The sequence below is a fragment of the Nicotiana attenuata genome, unplaced genomic scaffold, assembly GCF_001879085.1.
Source record: "Nicotiana attenuata strain UT unplaced genomic scaffold, NIATTr2, whole genome shotgun sequence".
In the NCBI taxonomy this organism is placed as follows: domain Eukaryota; kingdom Viridiplantae; phylum Streptophyta; class Magnoliopsida; order Solanales; family Solanaceae; genus Nicotiana; species Nicotiana attenuata.
This window is the reverse complement of record NW_017672129.1, coordinates 69,206-82,764: the sequence shown is the minus strand read 5'-3', so window position 1 is coordinate 82,764 and position 13,559 is coordinate 69,206.

Here is a 13,559-nt window from a genome sequence, read left to right as displayed (position 1 = left end):
GCTTCTTCATGTTTCATTATCAGTATTTGGTGTGTTATAGTTGATTCGGATTGGTTTTGGTAGAAATGAGGCACTTAGTCTATTTAAGGAAGGCTTATTTTGGAAAAGTCAACCGGATGTTGACTTACGAGTTAGAGGGCTCGGATGTGGTTTCCGGTGATTTGGTTAGCTTCGGGGGATGATTTGTGACGTAGGAGTGCGATCGGAATTGATTTTGGAGGTCCGGTGTAGAATTAGGCTTGAATTGGCGAAGTTAGTATTTTGGCGAATTCCGGTTGGTGGGTGAGATTTTGATCCGAGGGTCAGAATGGGATTCCGAGAGTTGCAGTAGCTTCGTTAGGTGATTTTGGATGTGTGTGCAAAATTTCAGGTCATTCGGAGGTGTTTTGGTCGGGTTTTTGATCAAATGCGTATTTCGGAAGTTTTGAAGAAACTTAGGCTTGAATCCGATGTGATTTAATGGTTTTAGCGTTGTTTGATGTGTTTTGATGATTGGAACAAGTTTGAATGATGTTTTAGGATGGGTTAGCACTTTTGGTTGAGGTCCGAGGGCCTCGGGTGAGTTTCGGATGGTCTATCGGGGAGTTGAGACTTGGTGAAGCAGCAGAAAAATGCAGCAGCAGTTGCAGGTATTAAAGCTTCGCGATCGTGGGGGGGAGGGGGGGGGGAGGGGTCACCGACGTTCGCGTAGAGTGAATTTGGGTGGCCTGAGATTTGGTCTTCGCGTTCGCAGTTTCATGGTCGCGTTCGCGTAGTTCTGGGAGTGGAAGCATCGCGATCGCGATGGTGCTTTCGCGATCGCGTAGAAGGAAGTTGGGCCCCTGAGTATTAGTTCATCGCGTTCGCGACCTTGGGGACGCGTTCGCGTAGTTGAGGTTCCTGAAGGTTCGCGTTCGCGGGTTGGTCACCGCGTTCGCGAAGGGGTAATTTTGGTCAATGGGTTTTTGGTCATCGCGGACGCGGGGCATTGACCGCGTTCGCATAGAGTAAAGTGACCTGCACAGAAGGGTTTTTATTGAATATTTCATCCGCGAGTCTAACCATTTTTCCACCATTGTTGAGTATTTTGAGTAGCTCATTGGGACAAATTGAAGAGGGATTCAAGGAGGATTGATTAGAGGTAAGTTCCTTGGCCTAAATAAATGAGATTATGATAGATTTGACATGGAAATTGGTTGAAATTCATCAAAAGGGGTAAAGCTAAGGGCTTGAGAATTGGTAATTAAAATGGAATNAATGACTCTTGAGAATGGTTTTATTGTGTTCAAGATTTTACATGTAATTATCAGGTGTCTTAAGGTTGTGTATGTGGTCAGGGACTGTGTTTTCATCGGAAAGGTCAAGACTTGTGATACTTTTACGTGGATTATGGGATCCTATGTATCGGTATCAGGAATGTAAAGGTAACGGATTTAGATTCGCAGGAAGTTCTTCATAGTAGATTATTTTGGGAATGTGGTGTTTCCGGGAATATTTGAGAGAGTGTCCAGTGGCTCATGGGTTTGAGACAGTGTGGTCTTATGTTTGAGTCTCGTGTGGTGAGCCTGGGTAGAGGCATTGTGGTGCTGCAGCAAGAGGGGATATCAAGTGAAAATGAATCAGAAGGAAATCTAGATAAATGAAGTAGCTTGTTAGTGGACCGAATCGGTATGGTAAGGATATGACTAATTCTTCATATGTGTTCAAGGCAATGAGCCCTTACAGGTATTGTGCAGCAAAGCTCTTGAGTTTTGACAGCTTGCTTAGCTTGGTTTAGATAGAAGGATTCAGTCCTGGCAGTTTAGCTTGTGCAAATGAAATTGGGAGAGAGTTCTTGTTGGGTTTTGCCGTGATTTGGAGATGTATATTTTCTAAGGGCATGCGGAGCATGGAATGTGTAATGATTTTTTCTTCTATATGGGATCGATGGGAGTTCTTGACTAGTTGAGTTAGTAGATGTCTATGGCTCGGAAGGGAGATAAAGGTTTTCTTGCTATCCTTGGATGGTATGGTATACGCGTGTGGAGGATTGAGATTTGCGTGTTCGAGGTTTCAGTTTAGTTCTAAAAGGAAGTTCATAGAACTCCTAGGCAACGGGTAGCCTCAGATAACCCAGGGAATGATACTGCTAATTGGAAGTGATTTGACGAGAGTATACGTCTCAGGAAAAGGTAATGTGATTAGACTGAAGATACTTCGGTAGTGTTGCGACATTTTCTTGTTAGATCGACTGTTGATATCTGAGTTTGTGTGATGGCACAGGGGAATTTTAGAACATCTTTCGTGGAATGATTGGGTACTTGGGGTGTGATATGTATTCATACTGCGGAATTTGGGATCAGGCATGGTGATTCGTGTGCTATATGGAGTGGAGACTGGAAGTTCGCATATACAGCCTATGTAGTGGTTGTGGAGCGTGTGTATCGGCACCGTTTAGCGGCTGTTGGGATTTGGAGGCCCGAGTGGATCTTTCTTTGCTTGGTATATTAGATTTTGGATATGATATTGGGGTGTAGACTGGTTGTCTCAGTGTTGGGTTATTCTAGACTATTGTGCCATGGGCTATGCCGAAAAATGCCACGGGTTGCGTGGCGAGGTGCATCGAATTTTGTTCTAGCAGAGTGGTTTGTATTCCAAAGACCAGCGGACGGCTGGGAAGGACTGCTTTTCTTAATTGGGCCTTCGTGACGGATGTCAGTGCAAAGGTTTCTACCATTGGTTCAGTTCCGGTGTTGAGGGACTTTTCGGATGCGTTTCTTGTGGCCGGGCATGTCGCCGGGAGAGGTTGTGGATTTCGGTATTGATTTGGTGCCGGGCACGTATCGTACGGCTCCGGTAGGAGATATAGTAGTGGAAGGAGCAGCTTCAGGCTTCTTGGTAATAAATTCGTTGGTAGGCCAATATGGATACTTGTTTAGCTTGAGTCGGCTTGGTTGGCTCCGAAATTTTATTGTTAGAGGATAGGTTGATTCGATCGTTAGTGAGCTTGTTAATGATCTGGGGAGGTCTATGAATTGCTTTTCGGTGTTGCGAGACGTTATGATTTGTTGGTTATGGGCACATGTGGTGCGGTTCTATTGGGGATTCATAGTGAAAGTTGAGCGGGAAGAGTAATTGGGTGTTGCTCGGTAAATGGAGTATTGGTTATGACCTTTCGGGGTAGATTCAGGTGTTCTATTTCTATGATGTGAGACAGGGTCTCAGCCTTGTGTGATGATGGTATTGATGAGCTTGAGGTACAGCTCTTTCGTTTGAGTCATTTTCATGAGTTGAGTATATTCAGATCGTTTCTTATTGGTGCGCGTATTATGCAAGTTGTGGCTTAGGTCTGTATTGAGGTGTCATATCACCAGAGTGGTGTGTTGGATTCGAGACGATCGTTGGGGTCACTAATGAATACGAACGGATTTGATTTCAGCTTGTTGGAAGGATAATATCGAGGTTTGGCTCGGGATTTGCTGTGGTATTAGTCAATAGGGAAGTGGCTTCATGAATGGTTGGTTTGAGAAATGGTTACGGTTTATTGTGTGTTTCATTTATCGTTGGCAGTATATGAAAGTGTTGGAATAAGACCTTAGTTGATAAGAGGTTTTCTACCGGTATTCGGGTGTTGTGGGCAACTGCTGTGAATAGAAGTTATCGTTTCGAGTGTTTGGGTTATGTAGTATATCATATGATTGCACCTGAGGTTGCAGGTATGGGTTATTACTGCTGGTTCGGGTTTATTCTGAATATAGATGTGAGGTTCTGATCTTGTGTATGATTTCAGAAAGTGCAATGTGGTTCTACGGTTTATGGTCTAGATGGATTGTGAGATTTTAGCTATGTTGTATTATCGGACCTATGCGAGATAGGGTGATGCGGGATCACCCCGGGTGTATGGTTGGTAAGGTCATTCAGCTATTGGTCGGCTTCTAGTACAACTCTGGGTACGCTCGAGGACGAGCGCTGGTCTAAGTTGGGGAGGTTGTGACGACCCGACCCGTCGCCTCATGAGTTACCGCTCCGTTTCCCCCATTTTATGCTTCTTCGTGTTTCATTATCAATATTTGGTGTGTTATAGTTGATTCGGATTAGTTTTGGTAGAAATGAGGCACTTAGTCTCTTTAAGGAAGGCTTATTTTGGAAAAGTCAACCGGATGTTGACTTACGAGTTAGAGGGCTTGGATGTGGTTTCCGGTGATTTGGTTAGCTTCGGGGGATGATTTGTGACGTAGGAGTGCGATCGGAATTGATTTTGGAGGTCCGGTGTAGAATTAGGCTTGAATTGGCGAAGTTAGTATTTTGGCGAATTCCGGTTGGTGGGTGAGATTTTGATCCGAGGGTCGGAATGGGATTCCGAGAGTTGCAGTAGCTTCGTTAGGTGATTTTGGATGTGTGTGCAAAATTTCAGGTCATTCGGAGGTGTTTGGTCCGGTTTTTGATCAAATGCGTATTTCGGAAGTTTTGAAGAAACTTAGGCTTGAAGCCGATATGATTTAATGGTTTTAGCGTTGTTTNGAAAAATATAAAAAATATGCATGACATTTGTATTTAGGATCTAATTTCATATTTAAGGATTATTTAGTGGTTAAGTTGTTTTTAGAACAAAATTTAAAGAAAATAACAAAAATAGTCTAGTCCATTTTTGCATTTTTAATTGTTAGTTGTTGAATTTGTCTTGAGTTTACTTTAAATAGGAATTAATTAGCTTCATTTTGGAAATAAATTAGGTCTCTATTTTAATTCTGCATTTTAATAAAATCAGAAATATATAAAATACGAAATGAAAATAAACAAAAGAAATAAAAGAGAAAAACAAAAGAAAACAAGTTAAAGAAAAGGGCTGGTCTTAAGGACCCAAATTTGGGCCAAAATAGCTAAGCCCAAACGCCAGCCCCAGCCCAAGACTCCTTCCAAATACCCATTTCCCCCAGCCCAAAAGTCCTGGTCCGGTCCGGCCAGGCAGAGGTAAAACGATGCTGTTTGGCGTCAGTCCATCCTAGCCATCCATTCCCCATGATCCTACGGCCCTCATCAACCCCAAACAATTAAATAAAATTGTCCAAAAACCCTAAAAACATTTGTGTCTTCCTCGTACACTTTCCTGTAGCGCCGATATAACACCACCACCCTCCGCCCTAACGCCGCCGGCCGGAAATCGCCGCCGGCGGCCAACGTCCAAATCGCCTCAAATTTTCACCAGTTCTTCTCCTCAACCCCCTCTCCCCGAATCCACCCTTAGTTTGTCCCAAATCCTACCCAATCTCCCCAAATCTACCAAACCCTAGGCGCCGCTACCACTGTGCACGGCGGCTCCGGCTCCAAACAACCCCAATATAACACCACAGCCTTCCCTGACTTCCCTCATACCCAATATCCAACCATATTCCTTTGAACATCATCAAAACGGCTCGATTTTTTTTTTATCAATGACGGCAGAACCCTTGGTGCTTATGTTGTTCGATTTTCGCCTGATTGCTTGAATCTGGTATTGGATTCGAGTCATGAAACAATGTTTCGTTTGTTCTTTGGGAAGAACAAATGCTTAACATTGTTCCGAGGCTCGAATCGAGTTGTCAATCTCCGTTCCAGCCTTGCGTAGGTGAGTTACTCCTACTTCTTTAATTAGCTTAAACAAAATTTATTCTTCGTTTCTATTCTTGTTGTTTCTGGTTTTCTTTTTGTTTCTCTGTTATTTTTCTTTCTTAGCAGTAATTAAGTATTTTAGGTCTGATAATTAGTTTAAACTTTTTCTTTGATTCTTCCTTTGTTAGTCAATAGTAATTTGTTAATTTTGCTGTGTTTGAGTCTTTATCATTCGAGCATGTTCAGTGTTATAGGGTTTAGTTTAAGTTTTGTTAATTTGAATAAATTTCTTCGTGCTAATTGATATTATTCTAATTCTCATGTGTGATTTAATTCTGCCCAGTTTGATTTTATGGTTGGTTCAATTAGGTTATCCATGATTGTTTACTGCAATTTGATTTTAGATTTAATTTCATGATTGGCTAAATTTATCCAGTTAATTTGATTTTAAGGTCTGTTTGATTGTAAATAATTGGTTCTAGCATTGATTGATTAACCATAGTTGAGTAGCTGGTTTGGTTATAGCTGATAGTTCAACTAGTGTTAGTAATTTTAGGTTGAATTCAAGGGTAGCTTAGACATTTAGGATTGGATAGCACATGGTAATTGAAACTAGAATCTTCTAGGACCTTCCAAAGTAGGACTTTAGTGTAATTTCAGTAATTGTAGTGTATTAACTTGTGACACAAGTCTGAAAACAAGGGGTTAAATGAGTAAATAAAGAAGGACTAAAAAGAAAACTGAAAATATGATAAGGCCTCATGTGTGCCTATAAAAGGGCATGCCCTTGCCTTCATTTGCAAGTTTTGAACCCCTGAAAATTCCCCCCTACTTTCCATCAGTTTTTACCTAAAATTAGAATTTCAAAATCTCTCCCAAATCTAAAAAAATCCAAAAAACAACAGAAAACTTCTAAAAATTCAAAAAAATCAGTACATTAATCTTCCTTTGACCATTTTGTAAAACGTTCAGCTCTCAATTCAATTGGTTACCTCACTTAGCATTAAAATTAGCTTAGATTTCTCTGTTTCGGTTCTGTACTTGAAGATTTAATGCAATTGAAGGTGTTTTGGGGTTCATCCGAGTTGTTCCTGGGTGTTTTTGACTGCTGAGGGTGTTCTATAATTTCCTAGTTCAATTTAGAGTCAATTTGAGGTCAAACAAGCGTGTTTTTGGTTGATTTGTTGTTGTTGATTCCCTGTCACTCCTCCCTGGGTATTATGGTTCAGTTTGGGTTGAAAATTGGCCTTGTGTAAGCTGTGTTATTGCTGATCTCATTGCTGTGGTTTGCTGAACTGCTGCTGATCTTATTTCCTTCTTACTTTGCTCAATTCCAGGTACACTAATTGCCTCTAATGCCCTGAAGTTTCACACAATGTATATGAACAACTTTGACATCAAATGATGAAGAACTGCTATTACACGAATCTGCTTCTGTTTCACTCCTAGTCTTAATATGTAGTTGCAGCTTTCATTTGAACAAATACATATTAGTGTTAATTAGGATTAGTTGTATTAATTAGGGCTGTTCAAATTCGTTCTGTAACTAAACATGGACAGACTTTGGATTGTATAATGAAGATCGTTTCAATTTGATTTGGACTGTTTTGAACTGCTAGGGGACTGCTTGGGATTTTTGCATGACTGAATATAGTGTTTAATGCTAGTCGATTTAGTTAGGTAAACATAACATTTTCATGTTTCAGGTCCAGCGAGATGGCAAATGTGTTCATATAGATAAACTTGTTATTAGCTGTTAGGTTTAGCATGTTGATTTAAAGAGAAAAATGGAAAAAATTATATTTCAATAAAATAGGAACCTTGTCTTTTAAAGGTTTTACGAATTTAAATCTGAAAGGCAAAATTTAGAATTAATTTGCTAATTTGAGGTTGTTTTTATAACTTGATTGGGCTTATTCGTAAGCCCAAGGCTGGGTAGCCCACATCACTTGTGTTGAGCTGCAGCATATTAATGCCAGGCCTAATCCCAGGCCTGCTTGTTCTACCCAATTGGGCTTGCCTCGAGGCCCAAAGGTTGATAACAGTCACAAATGATTTATCTTATGCCGCTGGGCCATATTCAAAAATTCAACATCAGGGACCTGAACTTGTATTGGGTCCGTAAATTTAAATTCATAACGTAGGGTTTGGGCCTCCAAGCTAGGCAGCATGTTTAAATTAAGAGGATATCCTCTTGTTCAAGTATGGGCCTGAGTTTGAGGCCCTAACTTTCAAATACTCTCTGATAATAGCATTGATAAAATTGATTAATTAGGATTATTCAGAGACAAGATTAAATAGAAAATCTTAGCTTGCACTAGGATGGCCTTTAAATAATAAGATGAGAAGAGCCTCGCCAAACAAAATGCATAAATTGCGGGGCCCTCATTAAATGCTTATATTAAAATACTTAGAATTCGGGACATGCCGTTTAGCGAATTTCACGGCCTCCCGCAAAGTTAATAACACGTTAGTCACTTTAGGCGCGTTCTTTAATAATTTTACCTTCCTAAATTCGGGTGTGCATTTCATGCTACCCAAATCCAAATCCCAAAACATCGAATAAAATGTGTCGAGGATCCGGGTGCATTTCATGTGACGTGATCCAAAAACACGTTTTTAAACGACGTTCACTTTCTTAAAAATTTTAATCAAAAGCGATAAGTAATTTCTAAAATCGCACAATAGGATAACATGTATTAAAATCAGATTTTGCCAAATATAGCAGTTGAGCGACCGTGCTAGAACCACGGAACTCGGGAGTGCCTAACCCCTTCTCCCGGGTAAACAGAATTCCTTACTCGGATTTCTGGTTCGCGACTGTAATACAGAGTCAAACCCTTTCCTCGATTCGGGATTCAAACCGGTGACTTGGGACACCATAAATGTCCCAAGTGGCGACTCTGAATCTCATAATAAAAATGAATCCCGTTTCGATTGTCCTTTAATTGGAAAAACTCATTTATTATACCCATAACGGAGTGTAGTAGTAAAAAAGGAGGTGTGACAGTATTCGCTCTGATTTTGGTTAGATTCGACGTGCGTGGAGGCCGATTTGAGGGGGCAAAGGCGTCACGAGCTAGAGATTTCACCGGTTCGAGGTGAGTAATGATTATAAATGATATCCTGAGGGTTTGAAACCCCGGATTTGCACCCATAGTGCTATATTGAGGTGACTTGCACGCCGGATAGAGAGCGTGGGGTAGAACACCGTTGGGGATTGTGACTTGGTCCGTCTCGGTTGTTGATTTTACCGCGTAATTGACTGAAACTTATTTGATATTTCATGATTTGGGCTGATTGCCGTATTTGGGATTCGTGCCAATTATTTGAATCCTTCAGGGATTGATATCACCGTTTTCGCATTATTTTTGCATATTATTTGATCACGGTCCAAGGTTTTAAATACTGTTTCGCAAACTCAGCCATCTTTCTAAGATTTGAAAACTTAAACTATAATTTATTCACGTTTTGATCTGAGAACTATTATTTTAACATTGCCCAAGTGGTTTATGTGCATTTCTGGACTGAGCATGGATCGGGCTGCACGCCGCAGCAGTGTTATATTGATTTTGAGGCTGAGAGCCTGGTTGATTACATTGATCTTGAGGCCGAGGGCCTGGATGGTTACTTTGATATTGAGGCCGAGAGCCTGGTTGATGCCACGAGATGGCTTGATATTGCGCTTGGGCTGTAGGAGCCCCTCCGGAGTCTGTACACACCCCCAGTGAGCGCCGTCGACGTTAACTACATGGATGGCTCGGGCTGCACGCTGCAGTGAGTACCGGAGTGTACCGTCATATGCATTGTATTGCACTCATGCATTTGTTCCTATTTGTCTTATTTGTCATGACATTTCAGCACTCTCATTTCGTTGGCTTCCATGCTACTTCCTGCACTAATTGCCTGATATCCTGGTGCTATTAATTGACGGAGTGTTGTGCCCGAGGGGCTGACTTTTGTGCTGGCTTGCACTACTTGTTTCGCATTCATTTGCTTGACTGTTGGAAAAAGACATTTTTAAAAGAGGTTTTAAAACTGAGCCCAGATATTTCTAAAGATTTCACGTTTTCACTGTTTTCTCAAAGGGTTACACTGTGCTAGATAGCATGATGGATTGCTTTACGTGATTTCTTGCTGCTCAGTTATTATTTACTTTTATTACTCACTGAGTTGGAGTACTCACTTTACTCCCTGCACCTCGCGTGCAGATGCAGGTACTTGTTTACCCGGTAGCGGGTTTGAGCTGGTTGAGGATTTTGCTATCGTAGCTGAGCAAGGTGACCGCCAGCGTTCGCGGCACCGGATTTCTTCTTTTTGATTCTAAATTTTAATCCATGTATTACAGGCCTTGTAGTTGTATTAAAAATCCTTCTAGATGCTCGTGACTTGTGACACCCCGGTCGGGCTGTGTTGGGCTGGTTCCCTATTTTTTTATCACTTTTCTTCCGCACTTATGGGAATTTTATTAATGGTTTAGACTTATTCATGCTAAGTAATTATTAAAGAGTTATTGGTGTTCTGTTGGCTGGCCTTGTCTTCATGAGAGGCGCTATCACGACCGGGTTTGGAAATTAGATCATGATAAGTTGGTATCAGAGCCTAGGTTACTAGGTCTCACGAGTCATGAGCAGGTTTAGTAGAGTCTCGCGGATCGGTACGGAGACGTCTGTATTTATCCTCGAGAGGCTGCAGAACCTTTGGGAAAACTTCACTTTCTTGGAATTCTTATCGTGCGTACTTGATTCAGCTCGAGATATAACCCTTGAAATTCCTTCCACACGTCTGGATGCGCACGCGAGCGCTCAGTATTATATGTGCCTTGATGGTTTGTGATTCCCTGATCAAGGGGGGAGATGTGATCTTAGTGAGTATGTTGGGCCAGTCTGGAGGACTTGAGGCTGGATCTTTGCCTATGGCTTGAGCACCGAGGTGCTGATTGTGTGAGCAAGTGTTTTGAACTTATATGTTCGGTATTGTCCCTATTAGCCGGAATGGCGGTTGGATATCTATGTGATGAGTATGATAGTACTGCGAGATGTATCTATATGACTTGGTAGTGACGAAGAAGTCTACTGGATAATAGATGAACTGTTAAGTGTTCGATTCCTATTGTGACTTGATGTGTAGCCCCGAGTTATGGGCGTGTGAAGAACATTTTCGTGTCTCCTAGTTGGGAGTGAAGTGCATTACATGTGGCGGAACGAGTTCAGACTCAGGAAGACTAAATGACTGTGTAACGTATATGATGGTGGAAGGTGTGCTGGAATACTAAATTGAGGCGGAGCAGGTGGGTTATCTCCTGCGGAGTGTTCTTAAGTGGTATGATCCTTATGCGTATGTTAGAAGATCTCAAGTGTAATTGAAGGGTACGTGTTGAAATTTGAGAATTCGGGTAGCTTAAGAGAGTAGACTCAACTGATGTGGGAATGAATGCAAGGTTTGCAGAGGATTACAGTACTAGATCGCCTGTGTTTTCACAAACTAGTGGATGATTTGAGTTTAATCTCACTATGATATTGTGGCATCATTAGAGTAAAAGTATTATGGGTTATTGAATGTATCCTGATATATGGCTTCGAGCCAAGTTGGGGAGGCTACTGTGGATTAGCTGATTGCACGATTATGTGCTATGTTGGTTTCATTTCGAGGTATGCTGGCGGATCAGTTCTGGTTGCAAAAATTGAGCCGAGGATGGCACGAGTGAAGCAAAATTTTGACAAAGGTTATATGGTGCTTCGTAGATGTGTGAAAATAATAGGATGTCTTAAGCTGTTGTTGGTATCCCCGATAGACCATCCGAAACTCACCCGAGGCCCTCGGGACTTCAACCAAAAGTGCTAACCCATCCTAAAACATCATTCAAACTTGTTCCAATCATCAAAACACATCAAACAACGCTAAAACTATTAAATCACATCGGATTCAAGCCTAAGTTTCTTCAAAACTTCCGAAATACGCATTTGATCAAAAACCCGACCAAAACACCTCCGAATGACCTGAAATTTTGCACACACATCCAAAATCACCTAACGAAGCTACTGTAACTCTCGGAATCCCATTCCTACCCTCGGATCAAAATCTCACCCACCAACCGGAATTCGCTAAAATACTAGCTTCGCCAATTCAAGCCTAATTCTACACCGGACCTCCAAAATCAATTCCGATCGCACTCCTACGTCACAAATCATCCCCCGAAGCTAACCAAATCACCGGAAACCACATCCGAGCCCTCTAACTCGTAAGTCAACATCCGGTTGACTTTTCCAAAACAAGCCTTCCTTAAAGAGACTAAGTGCCTCATTTCTACCAAAACCAATCCGAATCAACTATAACACACCAAATACTGATAATGAAACATGAAGAAGCATAAAATGGGGGAAACGGAGCCGTAACTCATGAGACGATGGGTCGGGTCGTCACATCCTCCCCAACTTAAACCAGCGCTCGTCCTCGAGCGTACCCAGAGTTGTACTAGAAGCCAACCAATACCTGAATGACATTACCAAGCATATACCCGGGGTGATCCCACGTCACCCTATCTCGCATAGGTCCGATAATACAACATAGCTGAAATCTCACAATCCATCTAGACCATAAACCGTAGAACCACATTGCACTTTCTGAAATCATACACAAGATCAGAACCTCACGTCTATATTCAGAATAAACCCGAACCAGCTGTAATAACCCATACCGGCAACCTTAGGTGAGACCATCTGATATACCACATAATCCAAACACTCGAAACGATAGCCTCTATTCACAGCAGTTGCCCACAATAACCAAATACCGGTAGAAAACCTCTTATTAGCCAAAGTCTTATTCCAACACTTCCATATACTGCCAATGACAAATGAAACACGCGATAAACCGTAACCATTTCTCAGATCAACCATTCATGAAGCCACTTCCCTTTGACTAATACCACAATAGATTTTCGGGCCGAACCTCGATATTATCCGTCTAACAAGCTGAAACCGAATATGTTCGTATCCATTAATGACTCCAACGATCACCTCGAATCCAACACACCACTCTAGTGATATGACACCTCAATACAGGCCTAAGCCACAACTTGCATAATACACGCACCAATAAAAACGGTCTGAACACACTCAAATCATGAAAAATGACTCAACGAAAGAGCTGTATCTCAAGCTCGTCAGTACCATCACAACACAAAGCTGGAGACCCCGTCTCACACCATAGAAATAGAACACCTGAATCTACCCCGAAAGGTCATTTCTCCACGTGGCCTCACCACAATGCGCGATCCTATCCCAACACTGTTACACATGAAACACCTCAAGTCACCATGCCCCAATCGACAGGCACGCACCATTTGTTGTCTGAAACCAAGGCAATTCATTACCCCCACGGTGAAACAAATAACATATGACACGCAACCCAATAGGTCATAACCAACACTCATTTCACCAAGCAACACCCAATTACTCTTCCCGCTCGACTTCCGCTATGAATCCCCCAATAGAACCGCACCACATGTGCCCATAACCAACGAATCATAACGTCTCACAACACAGAAAAGCAACTCATAGCTCTCCTCAGATCACTAACAAGCTCCATAATGACCGAATATCCCTCAACAACACATATCGGGGCCAACCAAGCCAACTCAAGCTAGACACGTATCCATATCAGCTTACCAACGAACTCACTACCAAGAAAGCCTGAAGCTTCTCCTTCCACTACTATAACTCCTGCCGGAGCCATACGATACGGTGCTCGGCACCAAATCAATATCGAGATCCACAACCTCGCCCGGCGACATGCCCGGCCACAAGAAACACATCCGAAAAGTCCCTCAACACCGAAACTGAACCAACGGTAAAAACCTCTGCACTAACATCCATCACGAAGGCCCAATTACGAAAAGCAGTCCTTCCCAGCCGTCCGCTGGTCTTTGGAATACAAACCACTCTGCTAGAACAAACCCAATGCACCTCGCCACGCAACCTGTGGCATTTTCCGGCATAGCCCATAGCGCA